This window comes from Centrocercus urophasianus, unplaced genomic scaffold (assembly GCF_019232065.1).
Source record: "Centrocercus urophasianus isolate 14NV4802_14NV808 unplaced genomic scaffold, USGS_Curo_1.0 seq_25, whole genome shotgun sequence".
Lineage (NCBI taxonomy): Eukaryota > Metazoa > Chordata > Aves > Galliformes > Phasianidae > Centrocercus > Centrocercus urophasianus.
Genome location: NW_024884811.1, coordinates 5876901 through 5897094, shown reverse-complemented (window position 1 = coordinate 5897094; position 20194 = coordinate 5876901). Strand labels below are relative to the sequence as shown.

The following is a 20194-nucleotide window of genomic DNA, read 5'->3' as shown; positions in this document are numbered from 1 at the left end:
ATGTGCATACTTTACTAATGAAAAATAACTTTCCAAAATATACTAGTGCACTTTTTTTCACTTGCATATTTTGGTCTTGCTGGCATGACTGCAGGAAAGGTGAGAACCACTGAACCTAGCCTGTCAGATGACTCTTACAAATCAATATAGGAACTGGGATAAATTTTTTATACCATTCCTTGCTGTAGACTCTGAGTTTGGGTTGCCTCCTGCTGGTTTAACAACAGATAGTGTAGAGAAGAAACTATCTACTGTCTACTCTTTAATATCTAATTTAATGTTGAAAAGATGGAATTGAAATCTCCTTTTTTATCCTTTTGGGCAGTGGGGAGGTCCTTGAAATGACAGTTTTACATGTCACATAAGAAATCTCTGTGCCTTTGAAAAGTTATTTCTATTACTTATTAGTTTTTTCATGACAGAATCTTTCAAACAAACCTATTAGATAGAGATACAAATTCAAATAACTTCCATTTACCCTGCTAGACCTTATTAACAGTGTAAACAGGATGATCAGTCACAGGTAAAAGGGAATTTAAAAAATGTAATGTTTGCACAAACTTAATACAGTTGCTGACGTGATTTACTGTAGTTTCACATGGAACAATCCATCTGCCATATTGGACAAGGAGTGGGATGAAATTGACTATAAAATGGTAATAAACCAAAAGATTATCTGGATGTTGATCTCAGCTTGGCTAGAATGTTAGTAGTCCAAAGGAAAACAACAACAACAACAACAACAACAAAACCCACCCACCACCCTATAAAATATACTTGACTTTATTGCTAGCAGGTAACTGAGAGACCAAATAATGATATAAATTGTTGAAAAGGATTTATCACTGTTTTTGCTTTCTGTAGGCTTTTAGCTGGAATCCTTGCTTGGAATTCTGCAGAGTGATTTACTTCAGATTCAGGAGTCTACAAATTGTTAAGAAGTGTTCCAACAGTAGTAATTTGTGCTGCTTAGTCAAGTTATGTGTAGTGTTCTTTTTTTTTTTTTTCTTTCTTCTTCATTGAAACTGTCAGTATTAAGAAGCTGGCGTTGAGTAGACATGAGCTTCCTGCCTGTAGCAAAGTTTTAATATTGGTAGTTTACTCCAGAAGATGTTTGTTGCATATGTTTTGAGACTTTCAGATGAAAAGATAAATGGCAGAATACTAACATTAATGTTATGATCCCTTGGTGATAAGGAATATTTAGAAAGAGCATTCAGATCCCCAAAGAAAAATTACCTTTCAGTATTTTTTTTCTTGTCCGCTGTGGTTACTCAAAATTGCAGCTAGTTAAAGAAGATAACATCAACAGGAAGAGCAATGTAGTATCAATGAGAATCGCGAGATTTCTGCCATATTGTTTCTGGAAGGGGTAAAATTAATTTTTCTTGCTGTGGAGTACTGACTGATAATTAAAGATGCTTCTAGATTTTTGCCCACCATATAGGGGAAGTAGTTCTAGGCACAATTCTTCCTAGGGCCAATTCTGGTAGGAATTAAATATATTTGCTCATAATGTTGAACTGGGAGGTGCTGTTGACTCTTTGGAGGGATGGGAGTCCTTACAGAAGGATTAGATAGACTGGAGCACAGCAGCATGAGTTCCAACAGATGAAAATATGTGATGCTACACTTGAGATAGAACAACACCAGATGGGAGATGAGTGGCTGGGGAGCAGCTAGGCAGGAGAGGACCTGGAAGGGCTGGTGTCAGCAGCTCAGCTGGAGCCACTAGTGTGTCCTGGCAGCCAGGGGGCAAACTGCATCTTAAAGTGCATTAGCACAGCACAGCCATGTGCTCAAAAGCAGTAATTCTCCCACTGTATTTATAGAATTGTAGAATCCTGGGAGTTGGAAGGTACCTGTAAAGATCATCTGTTCCAGCGCCTCACCACCCTCACTGAAAAGACTCCTTCTTTATATCCAGCCTAAATAATCCCCTCTTTAAGATTGAAGCCATTTTTCCTTATCCTGTCACAACAGACTGTACTGAAGAGGTCGGGAACAGAGGGAGACTGACAGATCAGTAGTTCCCAGGGTCATCCTTCTTTACCCTTCTTAAAAATTGATGTGATATTGCTTTTTTTCTGGTCACTAGGGACTTCACCTGATTGCCACGACTTCTCAAATACCATTGAAAGTGGCTTGACAACTACATAAACTAATTTTCTAAGGACTTTGGGATGCATCTCATTGGGACCCATAGATTTGTGGATGTTTAGGTTCCTCAGGTGTTCATGAACCAGGTCTTTGTTTACAGTGTGAAGGATGTTGCTTCCCCAGTACCAAACTAAACATTTGAGGGCTGTGTGCTGAGCAGTTATCTGAGAAGACCAAGGCAAGAAAACTTGTTGAGTACCTCGTCTATTGTTAGCAGCTTGCCTGTTTCACTCACTAGGGGGAGTACACTCTCCTGGACTTTCCTTTTCTGGTTGGGATACCTGTAGAAGCCTTTCTTGTCCTTGTTGGCATCCCTTGCCAAATTTAGTTCAAGCTGGGCATTGGCTTTCCTGACCTATCCCTACAGTCTACAAGCTTTCTTACAGTCTTCCCACAGTACCTGTTCTTGTTTCCACTGCCTTTGTGTTTTCTTCTTGCTCCTCAGTTTGACCAGCAGGTCCTGGTTCATCCGTGCCGGTCTCTTCCCTTCCTTTCCTGACTTGCTACACCTCAGAATGAAGAGCTCTTGTGTGCCAGCAAAAGCTTCCTTAAAGATCTGCCAGTTCTGCTCTGTGCCCTTACCCATGAGAGCATTTTGCCACGGTGTTTTGTTGACTAGCTCTCCAAAGAGCTGGAAGCTAGCTTTCCTAAAATTTAGTGTCCTAATTTTACTCTTTGCCTGTCTCACATCCTTCTGGAGCATGAACTCAACCATAGCATGGTTGCTGCAGACCAGGCAGCTTCCAGTCCTACTATCATCTATCAGTTTGTTTGCATTGGTGAGCAACAGGTCCAGTATTCATGCTCCCTGGTGGGGCCTTCCAATACTTGACTGAGGAAGTTATCCTCAATGCATTTTAGGAGTGTCTTGGATTTGCCTGCATCTCGTTATGCTACTTTCCCAGCAGATGTCTGGTTGAGTGAAGTCCCCCAGCAGGATGAGCATTTGCAATTGTCATAGCTCCTATTGCTGGAGGTAGAAGACCTCATCAAAAGGCTCCACTTGATCTGGTGGGCTGTAGTAGACATGGATCATAGGGCTCCTTTTGCAACCTTGATCTCTAACTGTCACCCAGAGGCTTTCGACTTGCTCTTACCCAATACAGAAGGCAGAGAAGATGATTTGTGCATTCAGTTCCTTCAGCCATTGAACCTTGAAGTCCCTTTAGATAGCTCTCAATCCATGTGTAGCTGCTTCATCTCTCCCTGTATGGAAAAGCAATAAGGGATGGACAGTGGTCGTACCAGCTTGGTGGTCATACCAGGCTAGGTAGTTTCCTGGTGACGTCCCTTGCCTGAGCCCCATGAAGACAGTAGACTTCTCTAAGAAGTGGGTCTGCTCAGCATATTGGACGTTCAGTTCCCTGCAGGAAAGAATCACCTACAACTAGTGCTCGATCTCTTCTTGATGTTGGGGGAAGGCTTTTCCTGCTTTGGTTTTGTTAGTTTATCTGGACTGAGTGGGCTGTTACCACCCACTGATGGGCCTTGCCTCATACCTGTTACAGAGCGGCACCTAGGGGCTTGGAGCAGGCAAGGAAGGTTTTCGTTTGCATGCTTAGCCTTGGTTTGGCATCACCATGAAGAATGTGTGGAGATTTGAGGGTGTTTACAGTTCTTAAGAGGGTCTGGAGGAGGACAGCACAGCTGGTGCAGCAGGGCAGGAAGGCAGTTGATATGAGGAGGGGCTGAGGGCACTGGGATTGCCCAGCCCAGAGAAGCAGGGACCAAGAGATGACCTCAGTGCTCCCTGCAGCTCCCTGAGGAGGGGAGACAGAGAGAGGTGTTCTGCTGCTGGGAACTGATGGCAGAGTGGGAATGGCAGCATGGGAATCAGCAGGGGTGGATCAGGCTGGGAATCAGGAAACACTTCTGATGTGAAGGGTGGTCAGGCACTGAAGCAGGTTTCCTAGAGAGGTGGTTGATGCCCTCTGTGTCCGTGTTCAAGTGGTTTGGTCAGTGTCTTCAGTAATACATATTAGCTTTTTGTTAGCCCTGATGTGACCAGACAGTTGGAGTAGGTGATCTTTGAAGGTCTCTTCCAACCTGACTATTCTAATGACAGTAGACCTTTGCAATTAAGTAGCAAGTGTGGCAAACCATTAGGAAAAGAAGTGGAAAGCGGGTGCGTGATAAGAAGACCATAAAGAGCCTGTTGAAGTTTATATTAGTTGAAAAGACAAAACGTTGCTTCCCAGTGCTCTCTTCTGGGGGGTGGCCGAAATTAGCGTGGTTATAGGAGGGCATTTAAAGCTGTGTAGAAACCCACTAATATTCATGTTGTTGCAGTGAGCATGAGTCTATGCTTTTGAAGTGGGCAAAATAGAAACGTATGTTTTGGCAAGCAGGTTAATATTTACCTTGCAGTTCTAAAGCAAGTCTCATTTTTTTCTGGTGTGATCCTTGCCCTCGAATTTGATCCTTTCTTCCACATCAGCAGAGTATATTACCAGTAAGCCGTGGGCCATCTGAACTGAAAAAAAAAAAAAATGGAGCTTATAAATACTGATTGAAATGTCAGCATTAAGCAAAATCTTTGATTTTGAGACCTTTAATTGTATAAAGAGGACAAGACATTTCAATTGAATAAAAGAACAAGTATGTAACTGGATTTTTCTAGAAGAGATATTTCTATTGTCTGCTGTAGGTTGTGGGGTATTATTTTTTTTGTTTGTTTGTTTTAAAAGAAACAAGTGATGTTTTGTCTGTACTGTTGTGTGTAACAGTTTTGTTGGAAAAATGAGCTATTTTTGTTCTTTGCTCTATTTGGACCAGAATCATCTCCTTGCTTTTATGTGTGAAGAGCAGCTGCTAACCTCAGCTCTGTGACACCTAGAGGTGAGCAGTGCCTTTGCAAAACTTGTGCCTCAATTCTTCTCATCAGTGCAGCCAAAACTTGGTTAGTGTAGTTTTTCCCTTTCACCATTCATGATCAGTTACAGCTGATGGTTGTGAGTGTTTTGAGGTGGAGAACAAGGATAATGTCTTGCTAATGGCAATTGTTCTTGGGAAAAAGAATAAACATACATGGATTTTTTTTAGCCCCTTCTATCCTGTGCAAAATGTCTAACAAAAATTCCTGCAGCTAAAGCCTAAATGTGGGGAAGTCTTTCATGCTGAAGACGAGTTTAATCAGTTTATGTTGTAGTTACTGATTTTGACAGCAGTTTAGCAACAGCTGCTGAACATACTCATAGAATTCTAACAGAATTGTCAGCTATCATGATCTGACACTGGTAAAAGGAAGGCACCTAGATTCTTGTGAGCATAATGATCTCTAGCACGTATATTTTCAAGCACCACAGAGTCCCAGAATAGCTGAGATTATCCAGGATTGCTGAGTCTATCTGCAGCAACCCCTGCTGCAGCAGGGGCAGCCAGAGCATGGTGCCCACGCTTCTGAAGATCTCTCAGGAGGAGACTCCACAGCCTTTCTGGGCAACCTGTACCAGTGGTCCATCACCTGCACAGCACAGCACTGCCTGATACTCAGAGGGAGCCTCCAGTGTTCTGATTAGTACCCACTGTGTTTTATTCTGGCACCAATGCACCACTGCAAAGAGCCTGGCTCTGTCCTCTTAGCTTCCTTCCTTCAAGTATTTGTGGATGTCTTTTCTTTTCCAGGCATGAACAGTCCCAGCTCTCCTGACCTCTTCTCATCCTCTCTCAAGAGAGCTCCTCCAGCTTTTTTTTCATCCTGATAGCACTTTCCAGTCTGTCCATGTCTTTCTTGTACTAGTGGCCACAGAACAGGACACAGCACTGGTGGTAGGTGTGGTCTCTTCAGTGCTGAGGAGGAGGGAAGCATCACTTCTTGATGTGCTGTTAACAGTCTTCCTAATGCAGTCCAGGATGCCATTAGCCCTAGCAGCAGGGGCACATTGACTTATGTTCAACTTGATGCCCACCAGAACCGCCAAGCACTTTTTTACCTTCCAGTTGGTGGCCCCATGGGGGGCTGTTCCTAGCTATAGGGCTCTGCACTTCTCCTTGTTGAACTGCATGAGGTTCCAATCCTTCCTGTCAGCCCACCGCTCCATCCTGTTGAGCTCCTTCTGAATGGTTGCCCAGCCCTCTAATAAGTCAACCACTGTCCCCACTTATTTGTCATCCACGAATTTAATGACGGTGCGCTCTGCCTCATCATTTAGATTGCTAATGAAGAAGTAAAGCAGGGCTGGACCCAGTATTGACCCCTGAGGTACTCCCTCATGACTGGCCTCCAGCTAACTGGACTTTACATCACTGATCGCTTTCCTCTGGCTTTGGCCATTCAGCCAGTTTTTGATTCACTTCGCTGTTGAAATGAGGTGAGAAGTGCCAATGCTGGTAGCTACTATATGCTGTTGTTGCATTTTTCTATGTGTTTTAGAGATGGGTAAAATCTTATAGAGCTATGTCCATATAAAAGCCATTGCTTTCTGCCAGTGAAATAACCTGGGGAAACCCATGACTTTATTCAAAACACAGGTTTTCTGTATCTGTATTCTGTGTCTTTGTTTGCATTTGTTCAGCTGAACAATTGTACCAGCAGTTGGTGTTTGATGCATTTTTCTGTTTAATTCATTCTTCTTCTCCCTTAATATATAATAACTGAAGTTATGAAGATGGAAATGTTTGTGTAAGTGTGGTAGCTGGAATCTCTTGAATGTTCTGAAATCTTTATTGTCAATGCATTTTCTCCACCAGTCGTGGTAATATTACCAATGGGTGAAACAGACTGTAGAACAGCAGGCCAGCAGGGAGCATGGATTTTCTTGTGCTGAGTTGGATGGAATGATTTTTGTGTACTTCGAAGTGGAAAATTCATTCAGAAATTTTGCACTTCTTAGGTAAAGAAACATGGTTATTCGTAGGTTTTGAAAGGCTGGGCTAAGAAAGTATAGAAGACAACATGGCAACAAGTAAAAACTCTAAGCAGTATTTTTCTACAAGCAAATCTTTGAAAGGAGTAAAAACCAGATCACTCTGAAATGAGCACAGAGTTTTACTACATTAATTTTGGCAGCTGTCATTAGTTTTTCTCTTGTGGGAAAGGATTTCTGTTTCTCATTAAGGATTTTCTTTTTTCCTTTTGCTAATTGCAGTATCTACTTTCCAAGTTCCTTTTTTTTTTTTTTTGTAAAGTAAGTAGAGTTGGTGTATTTTGCCACTGCTGCTTTCAGCTGAAGACTTGAAACAGTGTGCAGATATTCAAACAGTGCTTAATAACATTAATTCTTAACTGAATTTACTGAACCAGTAGACTACTGAATATAGCCTTTGCGCTTTTTAAAACCGCTGTGGTATGTCATTTTGAATATATTCACATTGAATACTGATGGAATGGGTTGGTGTAAATCAGGCTAGCAAACACTTCTTTAAAAAATTGGCTCCTTCCCCTCTGTATTCATAAATTGTATTCGAATAGGGGATATACTTTTTATGACAGCTTACCTTATGAATGTTCATCGTGCTTTTATACATTATATTTTCTGGCCAAGTTGGTTTTTTTTTTTTTTTTTTTTTTCTGCTTCCCAACTCTCTTCAGAACATATTTGGCTACTAGTCATTACATTAGATTTTTCCTCGTCACTGAAACTACATTGCTTTTATGCAGACAGAACATTGCAGTGCTAGTTAAAGCTATGTAACTAGACCTAGGAAATATTTTGGTTTATGTTTTTATTTTTTAAAAATTTGTTTATCAGTTGCCATTACTACGGTATCTCTTGCCCACTGGGATTCTTACAGAAGAAGTTCTTTTTGTTACTGCAGATCTCATCACTGGAGGGACTTCAGACAACATATAGGGTCGTTCTTAGGAAATTCTGTATTGTTAATAAATAGTGATATGTTGTTAATAATCATTCTGAAACCTTCCACCTTGTTCCATAGGATTCGGACTTCCTAATGTTAAAAGTTTGTAGAATAATACAAGGCAAAGCGAAACACATCTAACTGCTGTTAAATTAGTTCTATCAATCACAAAGCTTAACACCACCATAGTATCAGGTTTGTCTATAGGAAATATGTATAGATTATTCAAATTGCTTCCATACTGTACATATATTGATTTCCATTTTCTTGTATGTTTTATACATGTAGCCTGTTAGACATTCTTTTTAATCTGGTTAATTTGAATTTAAGTCGATAATGCCTAGCTTTAAGTGGGTGTCTGGATCCTTCTTTTGCATCCCATGTAAGTAGCCATGGAGCTGTTGCACAGATGTGCTTTGAAAGGGGCAGTCAGCAGTGCCTGCAGCAGAAGTGTGGAAGTTAACTGAGGAGATAATAAATGAGTTAAGTAGAATACAGAATATTGAAGTAAGCAAGATGCAGACTCTTCTGGTTACATCTGAACTTGAGTAGCTCCTTTCCTTTATAACTTACATCCTGTTGAAATATACAGCAGTTACTGCTGATTTGTGACTTGAAGTTTATTATTTACACTTTTTTTTTAGTGTTTAGGTGGCAGAGTGGAGAAAGTTAACATGCGGTACATGTACACCAAAAATGTACATTTAAAATATTTAAAAGCAGCTTTGCGTTCATTCTCACAGGGTGTTCTGTAGATGATGGGCAAGAACTCTGAATAAGATATTTTCTGAGTCAGCAGTTTTTGCTCTTGAAAGTGCTTGGGAAAACACTGTGGGTACGTGCTAAACAAAACAAACAATAAATCCCACTGTGTTAAACTGTTGGCTGCATCTGGGTGACTAAAAAGAGTGTGAAAACCTTGATCGTCAAGTAGAAGATGAGAGTTCATTGTAAGGCATTCATAATGCCTGTCTCCTTGGCAGCGAGAGCAGAAAGGAACAGAAACTGATCTTAATTGGGACTTATGTTGTCAGAGAAATCTAGGTGTTTGTATGGAGTACTTTTCCTAAGAAAAGTGAGTACGGTGCTGCATCGTGGGCAAGCTGAGTCAAACCAGGCCTGCTAAGAACGTCCGTTCCAAACATGAACTCGCTTGGGTCGTGTGCTGGGCAGAGCAATTCTATGGGTACATCTGTTGTTAAGAAAAACAGGTCTGAGTGAGGATATTGTGATGAAGAGCTTTCTGCTCATTTTTGAAAACCAGTGGATTTTCTTCAGCTGGAAATTCAAAGTTGAAAAACACTCTTAAAATTCAACCCTATTGTTAATAGAAAACACTTCTTGAGGCAGAGTATTAGGCTTCATGGAACCAGGAAACGTGGTAATTTTGTTTTAGAACAAAAGGACAGCTCTGACAGAGAAATTGTAGCAAGAGAGAGGCATTTCACTTGGGACCTTAACTCTGAGCATTTGAAATGATTGATGCTTCCACGCGGTGCCCCTTGCAATATGTTGAGTGAATCTGAAGAAGTGTTGGTGAAGTTGGGAGCAGCCAGCTGAAAAGTGTGACTTCCCATTGTCTTGCTTAGAAGATACTTAGAATGGCTTCGTAACAGTGGGATTCATACAGTGACTTGATACATTAATCTTATAAATGGGTCAAGATGAGTTTTCCCTGATAGCAACTGTGTACTATTTTAGTCACCTTCCTTAATTTACTTCTTTCACTTATTCTGTCACACAGATGCAAGATCTGCTATCTCCAAAATCTTTTAGCAGAAACGTAGTAATTGCTCATTTAAGAAAAGCCTTCACATTACTCCCTCAAGACATCCTTCTTTTTGTCAGTAGTTATGATAAGAAGGTGAATTGTGTGCCATGACCATTCTGATGTGTCGTGCTGCTATAAATGCTGTGTAAATGTTAGTGTTAACCTGTTATTAATGCAATGCGTTAATTGTGTATTAAATATTGCATTAGTGGAAAGCCTTGCAACGCTTGTGACAAATGAATTGGCCAACAGGGTATAAACCCTTCTATAAATCCTACCACATTTAATACCTCCCCTGCTGAAGAGCACACTACTGATGATTTTTTCATTTCCCCCTCGCCCCCCCCCATTCCAAAAAATTAACATTTGCTTTTCAGCCTACTTCTCTGGCAACTGAAAACTATAAGATAAGACCTTTGAATATGTGAGAGATTTGCAGTTGTTTAAGTTAAAACAGACTGAATTGTAGGTCTGAAACCTACCTGTATCAACAACTATCTACATCATTAGCAGCTCAAGAATGCATTAGCTTTTTATTCATGTTTGTTTATAAGTGAGCCCAGCAATAACCTAATGACATCTTCCTCCCTTGTTGGGGAGAACATGGACTATTCTAATTTTTTGTGATTTGCTGTCATATTTACAAGAAACTAGGTGAAGTTTAGCCTTTTTTTGGGTTTTCTAATTCAAATATACATAAATCTTTTTATTTAATTCTGTTACTTGAACACTTTTTCTAGTTGTAGCATGAGGACTTTGATTCAGAAAAAAAATTCTGTTCTTTATTCAGGGAGTAGGGTTTTTCTGTTGTTGTTTTTTTTTAAAGTAAGGCTGATTATCTGCAGTCTGGGGCACTGAGTGGACTTGTCCAGACTGAAATGCCGAGTAGATGTGTAGCACCAGAGGAAGAACCATAATTACTGAAATGAACAAAAAAGCATCTGTTGTTGTGAAACCACGTTACTGATGATAAAATGCACAGATTATGGAATTTGAACTGGCTAATGACAGCTGCAATTAAATTTGGTACATAAGTCCTTCTGCATCATCACAGCAATTTGGCACAGAATTGCACAGACCTCTTAAACCAGTGACAAGCCCTATTATGTTTTCAGAGCACGTTTTTTGAGACATGAAGGACTTCAAGGCCAAAAGTGTGGTGCATTAAGACTGCTTTATGTGATTGGTATGGAATGAAGCAGCCCTGAAACAGGGAGAACTGGAATTGCATAGAAGAGGATTCCATGGCAAGAGTAGAAGAGCATGGTGTCGTTCAGGTCCTTGAGAACCATAACGAGTGGTGCTGAAGGCTTTTTTTTAATGCTCAGGGGTTTATCTGGCAAGTACTTGACCTGAAAATCTTGACGCCGCTGTTTTTGCCTACAGCATTCCTCAGACTTGTGTTGGATGCTGCACAGCAGGACCAGGACAACTGGTCTGGGTCTAGCTGCCTGAGCCTTTCAGAAACAGAGCAGCGCAGTGCCAGAGAACTGCAAGTGGCTACATTTGTAGTCTGAGATCTGAGCTTCAGAGCTGCAAGTCTGAAGGGCTGGTGGTTTTTGGTATAGTGTTATTCAGTGCTTTCATGTTTTCGGAATCTGTAAATGAAGCAGCTGGGAGAACCTGAGTAAAATTGGAACTTTAGCTGATAAAAGGTATAGATTTTTATATTTTTTAAAATGAACTTAACATGTTAATAACTTCTCCACCTAATCTATTGCTTAGTCCCAAGCATAGCATGTTTAAACTTTTTCAATCTTGTCTGAATGGACTGTTACAGAGTTCTGGTATACTATGTCAAAGCAAGCAAAATCCTTGCCGGTCTGGTCTGCTGTCAGAAGGCCTGTGCCAGCACAGCTGATAACCTGCCAAATATTCAGTCTTTGGAAAAATCTAAGTCTTAAGTGATGTACAAAAAAAGAGAAAAGGGGTGTAAAAATTAAATCTGATTTGAGACAGAAAGCCAGGCTTCAGTCTACTTTATACTTACTGTTTTTGATTGTTTTTTTTTTTCTCCCTGTGGTTATGATCATGAGAGACAGGAATGACCTAGCATTCCAACACCAATGCTGTGATGTATAGGAAAAATTAGTATGTAGAGGTCACCCAGAAAAAAAAAAACCAAGCACGTTTTTTCTTATATGCATTCATTGTCATGGTATTTTAAAATCTGCAACTTTTTTGAAGTTTTCCAGCATGAGTTGCATACCTGAGGTTTTATTTCTTTCTTTTTTTTTTTTTTTTAATTTTGTACTGAGAGATCTTGGCAGTTCTCAACATTTTTACTTGCAGGTAGTTGCAGTGAATTTTAGAATCGTATTTGGTGATCAAGAGTAATACCTGAGGGTGGCATGCGTGAGAATAAGCTGAGAGATTAGTGTGACTTCAGGTTCCCATTGGAGGCAGTTATGTGCCATTTTCTGTATTAATAACAATCTGTGACCAAACTGATGTAGTTTTCTGTTCAATGACACACAAACACCAAACCACACAAAACAACAGAAACAAAAAGTCAAAACCTGAATTACAAGAAAAAGTTGAAGTATATGTTGCAATTCTGTTAGATTAGTTATGAAGCCACATACAATTCTTGCTCGTTACATTTTGTCAGTTTTCTGTGGTCAGGGTCTATTATGATGTGACAATGCCTAGAATTACAGATGAAGTTTTATGTAAGAAATGAAACACAATGGCATTGTAAATATTAAAGAAAAAAACATTACGCAAGGAAGTACGTGGGTTCTAAATTGCAGTTACATTTTGTTTGTGATGAATGTGACATTCTCAATTTAGGGGAATTACACAGCTGCATAATGCAATATTCTGTGCAGGTGTAGCTGTTCTTTTGTATATAAACACGTTATGCTAAAAGATGTTTTTTTTTAAATTGCAGATTCTGAACATTTGCTGGAACTTCCTAGGAAGCACCAGATTTTGTTACCAAGGCCTCCTGTTCTGCTCTCTTGTGCCTGTGCCTTATGATCTCTAATTACATTGTTTCACACTATTTTTTCCTGCCTCATTCAGTTAACAGGATGGGCGGTGCTCAGGAATTGAGTAGCTACTTGATATTTTAATCCTTATCACTCAGTGAGCGGCCCCTGCCTTATTTACTGCACACCATTTAAGTCTCCAAAGAATACATAATTATTCATTCCCTTACAGCCTTTTCTAAGGTGCCTGACTAAACTATTTTTATCCATTCAATTGTATTTCATGTGCATTTTCTAGTCAGTGCCTGTAACTTAATTTATATGCTCTATGAAATGAGAACATGTGTGAACACAGTTTTAGAATTTTGACATCATTCTCTTTTGAAATGGAACTTTGGAATGGAAGTGAAGCACATATGACATATTTTAAAATAGTCTTTTGTGGGAATATTGACAGTAAACATAAAAGTAATGAGTAACTGAAGACATCAATTCACGTAACATTGAGTCATTCTTATATGCAGCTGTCCTTTGTGGTAGTCTTCAATGTTTCATGTAACCTGGAGGTTAGTCAGCTATTCTGTTTATTTCAAAGTAGTCTATGTGGAAAAGATTGCAAAGAAATTGCTACCTCATGTAGCATTTAGAATATAAATCAATGTGGGAAATGTGAAAAAAATAAGGATAGTTGAACACTACAACAGGTTGCCCAGGTAGGTTTGGATCTTTGTAGACTTTTGAACCCAACAGGATACGTTCCTGGGTGACCAGTTCTACCTAGCCCTGCCTGGGGCAAAGCTGGACTGGGAGATCTTCAGAGATCCCTTTTAGCCTCAACTATTCTGTTATTTCTGCAATATGTAACACCACTGTAATTGTGGTTGTACGTATGTCATGCTTATTTCTGATAGGCAAAATTTCATGAATCTTGTGGCTTTCTTCTATGCTAAAATGCTTGTAAAATGTTTGTCTGCAGTTGCCTCTTAGCGAGCACGCTGTGTCCCGTCTGTCTCATGAGCAGCAGTTTAACTGTTCTCAGCAAAAGCGTTAGAAACATTTGTCTAATGGTGTTTCTGTTGCCATGCCAGTACTACTTTCTAGAAGACTGCAGAGAATTGCATCGATCTATAATTGATCAAACTGTAGTGGATTTCATCCTTTTTGAGTTAAAAAAAAAACACAACAGCACCTCAGTGTAGAATCCATCGGTTAGTTGGTCTCAGTCCTTTTGCAAACACCCCTTGCAAACAGTGGGTTCTATGAAGAGCTTAGGATTTTTTTGTCACTGACTTGCAAGTTTTAATACTGTCACCAGTGCATCATATTTCTGAGTGTAAGGTTTTTCTGTGATGGTTCTTCTGGTTGAAATAATTTAAGATTTCTGCTGCAAAACAGCCAAGACTTTTCGCATTGCTAATGTTAATACTTCAAATAAGAATAGAAAGCAATAAATGAAAGATGGTGCATGTCAAATCTTTCTTTTATTGCAGTTGAACATCTCTGCTGCTGGTTGAATGGAATAATTACAATACATATATATGTATATGTGTGTTGTTTTTTTTTTTTTTAAAGGCCACATCCAATTCAAATAGACTTTATTTCTAATGTAACTTTTTTTTTTCTTTCTTTTTTTTTTTTTCAGAAGGAATTGAGCCTTCCAAGAAGAGGAAGTCTGTAAGTTTCTGAAATTTCTTCTGCTATGTGCTCATTATGTGTTTTGGCAATTCTTAAGTGGGCTGTTTTTCTCTTTGGGGAGTTAAAATGAAGACTAAATGTGGCGTGTGATTTGCCTTAAGATGTATACAAAGAAATTGAGATTCTGAATGAAGACTGGGTTGTGCAGTAACCTTTTTTATGCCTGTCCTCCTTTCTTAGAGGAGCTGTTGTTAGATATTTCCAAATTGACAAGAAGACCTGGTGTTGAAGCTTTTATTTTGTATTGAAGATTACTGTAGTTAAAATCAAAGTTTAGTTTGTTTCTGAATGATACAAAGGTAAGTCAAACTGTTACCATATGAAATTTTGTGATAAAACCTGTGGATAATGAAACAAAGAATAGATGAGTGCTATTAAGTGTATAGGATTGCTAATCTAGTATTTGGTTAGTGGATGTAAAGATTGTATGTTCTTGTGTGAATTGTTACTGAATTAGAATAGTATGACCTCAGATACTGTGGTTTAAGTGTTCTTTGTATGGGTTGCAATACCTTGTCTTTCTTTCCTTTTTTGAGTTATTTGGTTTTGAAGCTTGCTTTATTTCGTATTACATAGTAATAATTAAGAAGGTATTGGGATCACAGTGTATTAAAATATCTTAATCTGCATTCAGCTACTGTTTTATTTCCCAAAATAACATAGGACTATAGTTTTATCACTGTACTCAGCTAAGATGGTGTTTCTGATGACGTGTTTTGAGTAAACCTCTAAACCCTTGTACAAAGGCTAGATATTTGGCTTTGTTTTTAAATATTTGTTTTCAGCTTGATGGTGCTGCATGTGTGAATAACTGAAATGCTAATTGCTGGGAAGGTACAGGTTGTAGGCATCTGCTGACTTGCAGAAGGTTTTCTTACTTTAGCTTTTGTCACAAATCTTCTACTAAATAGTAAGCAAAACAATTATTAAGAAATGGCACAAAGTTTTGAGACTAATTCTACGTGAAGTAGTTGATACTGCAGTAACAGAGAAAAATAGTTAAGGAAGAGAATTACTGGTGTCTTTTAGAGGCTTTATATAAGCCCAGCACTATTCTGTGTGCAAAAGATAACTGACTGTAAAGTAATGAGTAAACTCCTGTTGATTTCAGCCAGAGCAGAAAGTATCTTTACAGACTCTTTTTTTTTTAATAAGTAGCCCTGACCTTGCTTACTCTTGCTGTGTTTGACGTTGAATATTATTATATACTTTTCTCCAGGTTTGAAAAATGGTTGCATTCATCTACGTATTTTTTATAGCTGATCACTGAGATGTAAGTGCAGATTCTGTAATGTTGCTGAGATTTTAATAAAGTGTAGTAAAGGAATAGTTGATTATCAGCATAATCATATCTGGCTGTTAAAATGGTTGAGATTCTGCAAGTGGTATTTTAAACTGTCATCTTTATTACTGCTTTCTTAGTTATCAGAGCTCACAGTACTGAAGTTAGCAACAGCTGTAGCATCAGAAGGTCTGCACTGGGTCACTTTGACTCCTCTATTTGCATATCATATGCATGTTAATATGAAGACTGAATATCAAAATGTGGTACGTTCTGTGTTTTAATTGCCTTAAACATCTAAAGAACCTCAGTGGTTCTGTGTGGATGTGTTGTTTTGTCTTCTGGAAGCCAGATGTCATGCCAGGGCTTTAGGTAAGGCAGGGACAGCTGGCTGAGGCATGATCAAGAAGAGAAACGTGGATAACAAGATTCTGATTGATGAACAATTCTGCTTTTTTTAATTTGCGCTTTGTCTTACTGATTTTGGTACAGTCTGGTGGAAAAATATGGAGGAATGGTGTATGGGGAAAAGGTTTCTAGCTTGTATTCAATATGTAAGTCTTAAACGACTACTGCACAAAATACTTTCAGAAAGGTTGAATTATTTTTATGCCTATTTTGGAGAGTCTACTGTCTGGATCATACGGTGTTGCTTACATCTTTATGTGAATAATTTTTAATGCAATTTCTGTGGCAAACATAAAGGAGACTGTTGATTCCAGATAGAGGGAGCAAGTGCAATACAAGAGAGTAAAATAGAAAGATAGATACTTGTGAGGAAGCACAGGTTGAAAATGCATATTATGTGACTTACATAAGCCAGCAACCCTTTCTTACCTGTATACTGCTGAACCAAGCAGAGCTCTTTGGCTTCTGTAACTACGCACACAACTTGATGCCAAGAGAGGTATCCAGGTTGCCTTTGTTAGGTTGATCAAATATGCAGAGAAAAAAAAAGGGCAATGCTGACTTCCTGCCAGCAAAACAATAAGCAGAGGAGTCTATTTGTGCAGTAGTAATTAGCTCTGAGTTCGTTATCCGTGGCATTTGTTCTGACACAATGTAAAACCTGCTGCCAGTTGGCAATTATTGTTCACTTGTTGAATGTCACCTGCCATTCATCAGCTAGGGTATCCTGGTTGTGCTCTTGGGCACACATGTTGTTGCCATGTGTGGAGCCATTCCACTTTGATGCTGACCTTTTGAGCTAGCTCTGTGGCTGCTGATCTACAAACCCAACTGGCTTCACTTAAAAAAAAAAAAAAAAGAAAAAGCAAACCACGCCATATGTTTTCACTGACCTGTCTATGTAACCATCCCTCAGCCCAGTCAGAGGCTTTTAGGCTTCTCTTGTAGCCCGGCAGTGTCCCCGCTTTTTGTTCACCAGGTATAAGGGCACGGTAATATGGAAGTCTTCTGCCAGATCTTGAAATCAAAGACTGGATGCCAGAAATGAAGTGTCTAGAGACGCTGGATGACAAGGCATGCAGTGTGTCTTAGGTGAACTATGGGAGAGCGTTGATGGCAGAAACTGGAGGAAGCTTGGAGAGGGAGTGGACTCAACATCTCCACTTCTCCCCACATTGTTGCTATTTTGGTTAACTTGTTGTGGAACAACTCAATTATAGGCTGCAGTTCTGCAGCGTCATTTTGGATCTCAGGAAATAAGTTGAACTGTGCAGGCTTCCTGCTGTACAACACAGTTTTGATTTCTACATGTACAGCAACTCCTTGGGAAGGAATTGGAGACAAAGGCTTGTTAAAAGGTTAGTTAAAGTAGCACAGTTGACAAACTCTGGTAAGTGATGCTGATTCAGAAAGAAGTGGTATGCTCTATGCTCTGACCACCCACTGGCTATGTTGATACAAGTGCTTGTATAAGCACAGGCAGAACTGATCCAGATTGCAATTAGCTTCATGCAGGTTCTTTGGTGTATTGTGTAGCTTTCTAACAGCAGGGTACCATGGCAAGGAGGGAAAATTAATATCAGGGGTCTTCTGCTAGTCCTCTCACCAGCAGCAAAACTATCTGACTTTTTCAACCTTATCAGAAAGTTATTCAAAATACTTTGTGCACTGCTGCTACAGAGGGAGTTTATTTATATGCTGTTATGACATTTTTATTAGTTCACTTGTTTTCGCAAAATATTTTCAATTATCAGGGCAAGCATTTGTGGTTTATGTTAAGTCAGACCCAAAAATGCAGGTTTAAGCATTGCTAGTATGAGTATGTCAAACATACAGATCTTCTGATGAGCCACTGAATGGCTGTTTGAACCTAAAAATCTACTATAAGTGAATTGACAGCGTGCTTCAGAAGAAGTCAGACTTCAATAGGGTAAGTGTGTAAGGTAGAGGAGGTGCTGGTTACTGGTACTGGTTATCCAGTACTAGTACTGGATAGTGTTTAAACAATTTTAGGCAGATCATTATAAGGAATAATTCTTTTTGGAGATACAAAGTATTTTCCCTGTTAATTGTGAAAGCTAGTCAAAATGCAGTCTTGAGGTATGAAAGACAGTGAAAATTTGTAGTCTTGATTAAAATAAAAACTTTCTCTGCTTATGAATGTTTTGGTGCTTGTTTCATGGTAGGTTTTTTTCTGATACTTTTCTCTGAAAATGCAGAGAGCCTCTGCTATCTGGTGCTTATTTGGAAAAACTGAGTGTCTTAAATTAATCTGCAGTATCTCATCAAAATTATTACAGGTTTATAACACAGTTGTGCCCAGGACTGCACAATGAATTCATACTGCAAAGCAGCGCAGAACTGGAAATCCTGTATTGATGTAGCTCTCTTCTTTAGTTTGCTGACACTATTTATATTTGTACAGAAGTGAAGCCAACAAGTTGGCCTGAGGTGAGTGTTCTGGTAAACTGCTTGGTTAACAGCAAGGAGAGAGATTCACATGCATTTGTTCCTTAGAGTGTCTACCTTTATAGCTGTGGCTTGTGTATGTTCTGTGAGTAGTGATTTCTGCTGCAAATTACTGTACACTGATAAAAGACTCCCTCTGACGGCCAGTTAAGGAATCTGATGTATCTGAACAATATGCTGCCCCCAGGGATTTCCTCTGTGCTTGTCTCAGTGGTGTATTGACCTTTGGCAGGAAGTGGCAGGGGCAAATGTAGTAAGGAAGAAGGCCAGCAGAAGGCCCTTTTAGAATGTGGAACTGGATAGCTTGAGTCATGCCGTCTGTGCTAGGGTACAGCTTACACTTCTCTGTGAATCCTTGTGCTCCAGAAGCATGTATCAGGTGATTTTATTGCTCTTTGCCTGTGAGCTATTCAGAGTTATTTTGCTGATCTAAATTACATACACGAAAGAGTGAATTGCATTTGTTTAGCTACACCCATGGTTAGACTTCTGTGGACATTGTAGCAGAGGCATTTTTTTAGTTACAGTCAATAATTGTTAAACATCAGCAAGTAACACAGTACTGGTATATTGCATGTCAAAAGCAGAGGGCTTTTTGGGAAGGAGTGGAAGCTATGGGATAGACTTGAGATTTGGAGTCCTGAAAATAAAAACAGCTTTTTATTCTTCTTTTATTTCATTTTCATTTCCATTTTATCCACTCATTTTGTTCTGTTTCATCTGAGTTTAAAGTGAGCTGAGATGCTGCTTAGTGCATTCAGATGATTGAGTCATAATTAATTATTTGGTACCTTTGTAGTAAATATCACTGTTAATCATAAAAAGAAAAAATTTAAGTTATTTAGGAGACTGCTATCATCTTAAGATTTTAAGTCAGAACATGTTACTTATTATTACCAGGTGGTGGACCTTTGTGATGATTTCATGCCAGTGACTAGCTCAACTCTACCACACCTGTGTCTCGGTGCCCCTCCTCATGATGTGTAAAAAAAGGATTTTGTTGTTTTCTGTTGTTTTTTGTTTTTTTTTTTTTCCAACAAGCCCAATTTATTGATGTAGGATCACATGTGGGTGGAAGAATTCTATTTCCATCTCTGTTGTTACTGTTTCTATTAGTGACTTCTGTGAGAGCAGCATAATGTCTCCTAAACACCTCTGAATTACTGCTGGTGATGTTGGCTTTCTGAGTGCAGTGCAAACTCCTCAGTTTCCAGATACTTAATAATTATTTGTTTAAAGGAGCGCAAATTACAGAGAGATCCTGATCATTTTGTATGTGACAGTGTTTTCAGTGTTCAGTATTTATGCAGTGTTTCACGTTTGAACTTTCAGCAGTGACTTGTAAATATCATTTCTGGGTCACTGATGCAAATGTTGAATAGCATCAAGCAGACCATAAGAGTCTATGAACTCATAAAATAATTTATTCTGTACAAAGGAAATTCCTCCACTGACAGTTTTTTTTCTTTTGAGATCTGTTAGTGAACTATAAATCCACTTAATATATGCATTACTGCTAACATAGTGAGCTTTTTTAATGAAAATTCTGAACAATGAATTCAGATCTGTCTGGCCAAAATCACTTGGGTATGACATGGAGGACAGGGGTCATGAGCTGCTGAGTCCTTATCAGTTCTTGTGACTGACGACGGAAAAAGGGTTTTTGGACATGTATTT

The 20194-nt window shown here is 39.1% G+C and overlaps 1 protein-coding gene across 1 annotated transcript in view; it reads left to right on the top strand.

The window, feature by feature from the left end:
* The first annotated feature begins 14310 nt into the window (after nt 1-14310).
* MAST4 (microtubule associated serine/threonine kinase family member 4) overlaps nt 14311-20194 on the top strand; it is a 152784-nt gene continuing 146900 nt past the window's right edge. Inside the window, exon 1 of the mRNA XM_042825542.1 lies at nt 14311-14337. The gene's annotated coding sequence lies outside the window, so the exon portion shown is untranslated. The remainder of the gene's footprint in view (nt 14338-20194) is intronic.